Source organism: Hyaena hyaena, unplaced genomic scaffold (assembly GCF_003009895.1).
Source record: "Hyaena hyaena isolate Hyena2069 unplaced genomic scaffold, ASM300989v1 scaffold_149, whole genome shotgun sequence".
NCBI lineage: Eukaryota > Metazoa > Chordata > Mammalia > Carnivora > Hyaenidae > Hyaena > Hyaena hyaena.
Window position 1 is genome coordinate 1,977,950 of NW_024080781.1, and position 9,895 is coordinate 1,987,844.

Here is a 9,895-nt window from a genome sequence, read left to right on the forward strand (position 1 = left end):
GGTTAAATTTTTTTTTTTAATTTTTTTAACGTTTTATTTATTTCTAGGAGAGAGAGAGAGAGAGACAGCGTGAGCAGGGGAGGGTCAGAGAGAGAGGGAGTCACAGACTGAAACAGGCTCCAGGCTCTGAGCTGGCAGTCAGCACCAGGTTAAATATTTTTAAATTTTATTTATTTATTTATTTTTAAATATTTTTAAATTAAACAAAATCAACCCGGTTTTTTAAAAAGTTTATTTGTTTTATTTATATTTGAGAGAGCAAGAGTGAGAGATTAAGTGGAGAAGGGGCAAAGAGAAAGGGAGAGAGGATCCCAAGCAGGTTCCATACTGTCAGCAAGAAGCTCAATGCGGGGTTCAAGCTCAAGAACTCTGAGATAATGACCTGAACCAAAATCAACAGTCAGGCATTTCACCTACTGAGACAACCAGGCACTTCAAAATCAACTCAGTATTAACTTCATATCTCACATATCTTGCCAGCTATACTTTAGAGTGAAGGCTGGCAGGAAAATAAACTATATAAAACTATAAAACTATCAATTTATTTGAAGGGATAAACTCCTCACTTGACTTCATACAATTTTGGGTAACTTTTTTTTTTTTTTCCTGAAATGTGTATAGTTTGTGCTAATTGGTTTTTGGCATAAACAGTCACAAAGGCCTAAAATGGTTGCCAAGGAGTAGGGGCCAGACCTCTCTGAGTTGGTCATCTCTTTGATGAACTACTCAGCTTTCTCAGTGAGGAGTAATTGGAGTCAAGTGATGCTGACAGAAGTTCCTTTTTTTTTGTTCTTCATGCTGCCTCTTAGCCTAGTTCAGAAGAGCCTTTACTCCATTACAGATGAATGCCAAACATTCTTTGGAAATTAACAGTAAGGCTGAATTGTGTATTGGTGTATGTGCTATAGCATTCAGTATGGTGCATGCAGTGAGAAAAATATATTGAAGGGCCTAAGTAACGTCATTATGAGATTAAGGCCTCCATTAAGAGCAACCTCAGGCTGCATGTAGCCCCAGTTCCAGGAAAAGCCTCAGATTGCTCAAGGCTGAAGCCACCCTCGGACCACCCTCAGATCAGCCAATCAAAAGAAGTTAAAAACATTCCTGTGATCTGAGTCAGGGACTAAAGATTATAGACAGTTATTTTATACAAACTAGCCAATTTCTCACCGCTTGCTTGAACCCTATGTAGGCCCTTTGAACTCACCTCATAATTGGTCATTTTCTTTTTTTTTTAAATGTTTATTTCTAGGAGAGAGAGAGAGAGAGAGACAGTGTGAGCAGGGGAGGGACAGAAAGAGAGGGAGTCACAGACTCTGAAACAGCCTCCAGGCTCTGAGCTGGCAGTCAGCACAGAGCCCGATGCGGGGCTCGAACCCACGAACCAGGAGATCATGACCTAAGCGAAAGCCGGACGCTTAACTGACTAAGCCACCCAGGCGCCCCATAATTGGTCATTTTCAAAGGATTCTCAAAAGTCATGATTGGGTCCCACCAAAAATAATGAACACCTCACAGATACTGAATGGTCAAAGCTGTTACCATGGGTGCTGTACAATTATGATTGGTGCTTATGTGATGATGCTATACGTACAATGTGTGCACTGTCACACCCCCGTCCCTTACTCCATAAAAACCCTGCTCGCTATTGTTCGGGGCTTCACCCTGCTGCCACTGCGCCGATAGATGGGTGAGCCCCTGCTGGAGCTTGTAATAAAGACCCTTTTGTACTTGCATCAGTGCCAGCTCCTTGGTGGTCTCTGGGGACTTGCGAATCGGGCACAACAATATAATCAATTAAGTTCTAAGAAGAGAGAGGTGGTATATTAAAATGACTAAATATACTGTTTTGCTCAAAACAACAAAATGTCATTAAGAGAAGGGAATTTCAATTCTTTTGGCATTGTAATTACAGTATATATATCTGTTTCATCACTATGTAGCAGGATTTCTTCATGAGTCCCTATTCAAAATTATAGTCCCAAACTTTATATCATAGCATACTTGCTAATATTTCTGAAAAGGGTTTTGTGGTCAGATAGGTTTGAGAAGTGGTGAATTTGACAGAATGAAATAGTTGTGTTTTTTAATTCTTTTTGCCTGTATTTCTTAGGACTTTTATATATTTATGTAAACTTTGGATTCCTCAGTATATGACAGAGAGTGCAGTATTTTCAAAATCCGTTTGGTCATGAAATTCTTCTAATGAGGAATATCTACGAAAGCTAGTGTTCCAAAGATCATTCTGGAAAACACTGCTGTGGTCTACAAGAACACACGAAAGTGTCTCTCATTCAAGGTTCATTCCTTCTTTAGGATTTTCAAATAGCAATAAGACAAATTATCCCTCCTATGGGGTGTAGATTCAGACTTTCCCAGGCACCTGCTCCATCTCTTTCTCTGTTCATTGTGAATAGTGTGGTTTATTAAATTGTGCTTTGGAAACTTGGCCTCCTTGAGAAGCAGCCTCTTGGCTTAGGGGAACTCTGCAAATGAGTGGGGTCCCAGCAGTACAGAGTTATAATCCTACCTATAACTATATATGGACCCAAATGTACTCTGAAATCAAGTTCCTCAAAAGGGTTCTCCTCAAGAGAAGGGGTTACCAGTACAAAGACTAAGTAAGAATTTTGTCTTGTGTTTTAGAGTTTGCCCTAGAGGATGGATTCTACATTGATACTAGAAGAGTGTCATCTTAACTGGGAAATTGTAGGCTCCACCATAAATTATTTATAATCTTGAGTGATCTCTTAACCACTGGGGAAAAAAAAAAGTCCTCTTGGATAGGTTGACAGTCTTGGCTTACAATGAATTTTCTCAGTCCATTTTATAGAAAACCAAAATTTGCTCAGGAATTGGGAGAGAATGTATTTGAAAACACTGGGAGTCAAGATTTTAGTAAACATGGTGTGTATTAGTTTGCTAAGGGCTGCCATAATAAAACAGCACAGACTGAGTGCCTTAAACAACAAAGATTTATTTTCTCACAGTTCTGGGAGCTAAAAGTCTGTGATCAGTGTTTTGGCAGGCTTTATTTCTTCTGAGTCCTCTTTCCTTGGCATGTAAATGGCTGTATTTATATCTTCACATGGTTGTTCCTTTTTGCATATCTGCATCTTAATCTGTTATAAGGACACCAGTTATATGAAATTAGACCCCACCTTAATGACCTCATAACTTAGCCTCTTTAATTTAGCCTCTTTGGAGGTCTTCAAATGTAATGAAAGTCACATTCATATTTAGCATAGAAATTGGAGGAGTCCGTTTAGTTCATAACAATGAATAGCTCTTGACCTGTAGTCTTCTGAGTGTATTCCATTGGGTCAAACATTTTAAGAGACTGGCTCAGAGACCAGCAAAATTTCATAACAAAAATATTGCAAAATTTTATGGCCTATGTATATTTATAAATGATGTTTAAGCCTCACTTTTCAGTGAATTTCTCTAGAGTTTTGCAAATATGATGACCTATAAAAAAGGGAACTGTGAGCTGTACTGTAACATATTATTAAAAAAAAAAAGAAGGAGGTCTAAGGATTGTTTGTATACTGATCTTAGTATTTCTCATATTTTCAGGTCCAAGCATGTGTAGGAAATGGCAATATTGGTTCTACACGCTGATATCCATGTTATAGATGCTTGTGACAATTGAAGCCTCAGGGGATCTTTCTTTCAACATACCCATAACTTTTTCCTTAGCAAAAACATGGGTCATACACAGTGACTGAACTATAAATGGCTTACCTGAAACTGAGGAACTTTAGGGAAATCAGGCTCATGTCATAAAGTGATAGAATTTTAACTTGGAGAGGACCTTAGGTGTCACACTTCAGTCATTCACAAACCTGCTTCCAATTTGTTCTTACCATATCAGTGAAATTCAGTGCTGGTATTAATTATTTGATGTCTCTTTTTACATTGACTTACTCTATAAAAAAGCATTCAGATTTGGTCACATTTTAGTAAAACATTATTTATTAATGTTTATTTTTGGGAGAGAGACAGAGCATTAGCAGAGGAGGAGCAGAGAGTGAGGGAGACAGAATCTGAAGCAGGGTCCAGGCTCTGAGCTGTCAGCACAGAACCTGACATGGGGCTAAAACTCACAAGCCATGAGATCATGACCTGAGCTGAAGTCAGATACTTAACTGACTGATCCACCCAGGTTCCCCTGGCCACATCTTAATAAAAAATTATTTTGAATTAGAATTCAAAGTACATTAAAAATATCTTCTGATATTCTGATTTATATTTCCATATTTGCTCTCTTTGATCTTTAGCACTGGGAGACAGTGGATCAAATAAAGACCTTTAAAGCAATTGGGAATGGTGGAGTCACTAACTGGAAGAAATATAAGTCCTTGAATGACTGCAAAATAATGTGACATAGACAAGAAATAAATTATGTTAAATCTCAGAGATATTGGTGCTATTTGTTACAACCATTAGCCTACCCTGACTAACGTAGTCAGTTCTGTAATACTTTAGATATTTCAACCTCCAGTGATCTTTTCTTGTATTTAAAATTATAGACATTTCTTTATCCTCAAATAGGTTTTCCTAAGGTCAGTACTATTTATGAAAATACTAGAATTACATTTTTGGTTGTGAACCTACGTTAAAGGTAATATTGAAATAAGTGTATTACTTTGTTTCATCATTCGTTTGCATATTAAATACCTTGTTTAAACATTTATACATATATATATTTTTTTCCAGAAATTTAACATTCAAATGAGAAAAAGGCAAGTGTAGTTATATGTAGGATTATATGGCAAATTGCAATTGCCCTTACCCAGACTCTGGTTAAAAATCCTAGGATCCTACTTTTGGATAAATTCTCACCACCTCTAGGCACTCAGAGTTAATCCTTAGTATGTGAAAATTGAGAATAGCTAAGAATTTAGGCCAATTTGAAATCACTATTACAAACAAGAAGTAAAATTTGAATATAAATACATGACTATGTAATACAGAGAGCATTGATTGATTAACTTGAAAACAAGATCTCTTCTATTTTCCTTTAGCAGTTTTTAAAGTGATTTTTAATTTGATTGCTGTATTGGGCTGGGAGTTTGACAAGGCTATTTTAGAGGTATGTGTGGTGAGGTAAATGTATTTGTTTGCAGGTGCCATTTTTAGATGAATGCCACATATAGCCATCCTGGGAATAGGAATGCACAAATAGATATGAACCAAAGTTAACATTCTAGATTTTAAAGCAAAGGTAATGGCAAAATGTTAAAGATGAAGTGGAATCAATTTGCTCAGTAATATTATTGAGTTCTAGTAGAGTAGAGGCCACCTCAGGAGGTCATACTGTGACTCAAGGGTCTGTACCAAAAAGCAGCAGAGCCTCTCCTTTCATGGGGCTCATAGACTATGTATTGAAATATATTTTACACAGATAATGGACCACTCACTCAATACTTGGTTATGTCAGAAACCCCCTGTCTGTCACAGTCTAGTATGTTCCTTCAACACTGCACTAAGGTATCCTCTCAAGACCCACAAAAGTTTCTCTCTTGCTAGTGTCCCTACCTTTCCATATCCCTTACCAAGGCAATTTGACCTTATTTGTGGAACTTGCCCCTGTTCCCAGAGCAGTGTTTCACTCTTTTGGGTTTCAGGACCTCAGTGACTTGCTTATGTGTTGAAAATCATTTTTACCAACCTCATTATCATTGTTGGTCAATTCTGAAAACTATTGGATTTATGTTAAATAAATCCCAAGTTTTAGTTAGATATACAAAATATTTAAAAATGCCATCTAGCAGAGGAATGTAAGTGATACCTTAAGAAGTTGTAAAGACTTAATCAAATCAAGTAATAAAATCTTACTTTTTTATACACAGGAAAATTCAGCCTTAAGATATTACTTAAATGTCCTTATAAAAAGTCATAAAATGGGGTGCTTGGGTGGCTTAGTCGGCTAAGTGTCCAACTCTTGGTTTTGGCTCAGGTCATGATCTTGCAGTTTTGTGGGTTTGAGCCCTACATCAGGCTGTGTGCTAATGGTACAGAGCCTGCTTGGGATTCTCTCTTTCCCTCTCTCTGCCCTTCCCCTACTCATGCTGTCCCTGTCTCTCTCAAAATAAATAAATAAACTTAAAAAGGTCATAAAATAATGAGAAAGAGTCCAAATTAGGGTATGAGGGAGTAATAGAGGTAGAGATAAGGATTGCCATAAAGAATTATATACATTAGATTAATTCCTCAATAATAAGCAAGCGAAGTCTGGAAGGAGATTTTTAAATTAGCAAGAGTTTCTAATAGATACAAACATTAGATTCTAAATCAACTTAATTTTATAATCTAGAAAATTTAACTCTTTAACTCTCTATTCAATTTTATTAGAAGATTCTTATCTTATGCCATAATTATTATTCCAATGCTTAGTATTTTCAGTCTTCAGCAGAAATAATTATTAATCATATTCTAAAGGGTTCTTTCTTGATTTCCTGACAAAAACATAAGTGTAATATCAATTTAGTACATATATAAAGAAAATAAGAAGCATAGAAAAAATACTTATTATTAGATATCTATATTAATCTACAGAAATTTCTAATTGATGTAAATCAATTTTGACCCTGAAAATGCTGATGAAAGAAAGTGAAGAGGACAGAAAGTAATGAAAAGACATTCCATGTTCATGGATTGGAAAAACAAACATTGTTAAAGTGTCCATGCTACCCAAAGCAATTTACACATTTAATGCAATCCCTACAAAATACCAATAGCATTTTTCAGAGCTAGAACAAACAGTCCTAAAATTTGTATGGAACCACAAAATATCTCAAATAGCCAAAGCAATATTGAAAAAGAAAAGCAAAGCTGGAGGCATCACATTTCTGTGTATATATATTAAAAAGCTGAGGTGATAAAAAATGTAGTGATCAAGAGAGTATGGTACTGGCACAAAAACAGCCACATAAATCAATGAAAGAATAGGAAACCTGGAAATAAACCCATAGTTTTATGGTCAATTAATTTTCAACAAAGCTGGAAAGAATATCCCATGGAGAAAGACAGTCTCTTTAAAAATGGTATTGGATGTTAAGCAAAATAAGTCAGTCAGAGAAAGACAAGTATCATATGATTTCACTCATATGTGGAATTTAAGAAACAAAACAGGTAAATGGGGGAAGATAAGGAAAAGTAAGATAAAAACAGAGGGAGACAAATTATAAGAGGCTCCTTATCCTTTACAGAGATACAAAATGATGGTTGCTAGAGGAGAGGTGGCCAGGGGGATGGGCTAGATGGGTGATGGCCATTAAGGAGGGTACTTGTTGGGATGAACACTGGTTATATGTAAGTGATAAATCACTAGGTTCTACTCCTGAATTTAAATAAATAAATTTATAAAAGCAAATGATTTTGGGAAAGCTGGACAGCAACATGTAGAAGAATGAAATTGGACTACTTTCTTACACCATACACAAAAATAAATTCAAAATGGATTAAAGACCTGAATGTGAGACCTGAAATCATCAAAATTGCAGAAGAGAACATGGGCAGCAACCTCTTTGACATGGGCTGTAGCTACAGGACTTTATCAAGATAAAAAGCTTCTACACAGTGAAGGCAGTAGTCAACAAAACTAAAAGGCAACCTATGGAATAGGAGAGGATATTAGCAAATGACATATCAGATAAGAGTTAGTATCTAAAATCTGTTAAAAACTTATCAAACTCAATATCCAAAAAACAAATAATCTGTTTAAGAAATGGGCAGAATACATAACAGACATTTTTGCAAAGAAGACATACAGATGGCTAACAGACACATGAACAGATGTTTAACATCACTCATCATCGGGAAAATAGAAATTAAAACCACAATGAGATATCACTTCACACCAGTCAGAATGGCTAAAATTAACAACACAGGAAACAACAGGTGTTGGTGAAGATGTGGAGAAAGGGTAACCCTCTTAAACTGCTGGTGGGAATGCAAACTGGTGCAGCCACTCTGGAAAACAGCATGGAGATTTCTGAAAAAATTAAAAATAGAACTACCCTACAATTGCACTAGTAGGTATTTACTCAAAGGATACAAAAATACTGAGTGGAAGGGATATATGCACCCCAATGTTTATAGCAGCACACTTGACAATAGCTAAATTATGGAAGAAGCCCAAATGTGCATTGACTAATGAATGGATAAGATGTGATATATATATGCAATGGAATATTACTCAGCCATCAAAGAGAATGAAATCCTGCCATTTACAATGATGTGGATGGAGCTAGAGTGTATTATGCTAAGTGAAATAAGTCAGGCAGAGAAAGACAAATACCATATGATTTCACTCATATGTGGAATTTAAAAAAACAAAACAAATGAACATAATGGGGAAAAAAAGAGAGGCAAACCAGGAAACAGACTGTTAACTATAGAAAACAAATTGATAGTCACTGGGTGAGGGCATGGGTTAAATAGGATATGGGTATTAAGCAGTGTACTTGTGATGCACACTGGGTGTTGTAAGGAAGTGATGAATCAATCACAGAATTCTACACCTGAAACTAATATTACACTGTAATGTTAACTAACTGGAATGTAAATAAAAACTTAGAAAAAAAATAAATCAATTGTGGACTTGAAATGAATCAAATAACTTTCTTTTTAATACCATTATATTTTTAAAATATGTATTTAGGCTGTTTTTTAAAGCAATGTCAAGAAATCTCAGAGTTTAAAAGGAACGGAGCTTGGTCAGTATTTGAAGAGTAAACAAGTAAACATTCTTGTTAGAAATACCATATGCTGACTTTCTTCAAGTTGTATTTTATCAACTGAATTTATCAGATATTCAGTACTTTTCAATGTAATGCATGAAATGCAAAACAAAATTAGTCACCCTTTTTCTAATAATGCATTAGACCTTGTGTGACTTTTCATTTTATTTTGTCTTTCTTTTTAATTACTGATCAATTCTATAAAGTGAATCAATGTTAAGAGTTTCTAAATATGGTATATAAGACCTAAGAATCAATAGTGATACTGCTTCTATAAGAGAAAAGAAATTGAACTTATAACTGCATTGAAACTTAGGTTCCATGATTCTACTTCCTTTATTTTATTTATTTTTTGTTTTTTATTTTTTAAACTCAAGTTTAACATGTTTTTATCAAATACAGAAAATATAAATATAAGTAATAGAATAAAATTTATCTATAGCCTTACCACTATCCAAAGGCAATCATTGTTAAGATTCTGACATATTCCTTTGTATTTTTAAAATAAAGTTGTAATCGTGTGTGTGTATGTGTGTGTGCACACATGTATTTGGATCCTGATGTTTAAGTTTATGTTTGTTTATGAAGTATTTTCCCAATATTATTATTTCATTGTTTTCATACTCATTATGTCTTTAATGGTTATATTTTATCTATTTTTGGGAATCTCTTCCCTTCCCTTCCCTATTCTTTCCTTTCCATCTCTTTTTCTTAATAGCTCCACAATGATCATCTTCATGTATAAAATGTCTAAGTTTTATTTCTAATTTTGAGAATCCATGATCAAAGTACATAAAGCTTTTTGAGGCTCTTGGTGATTATTGCCAATTTTATTTTACAAGAAGATTGGACCAAATTAAATTTTCCTATATGAGAACAATTGTTTTGTCATGTTGTCACTAGGATTGGAAATTACCTGATTTTTTTTGTTTCTGCTAATTTGAGGTTTAAAATATCTTAATTCATTCTGCCCATAGCAATTTGTATTTCTATTGCATTAATAATTTTTAATAACTTCTTTTTTTAATTCCTACATTTTTTGTTTGTTTTTTAAATAGAATTTATTCTCAAATTAACTTACATATAGCACCCAGTGCACATCCCAAGTGCCCATCACACACTTTTTCTTTTCATTTATTTTTTTTTTA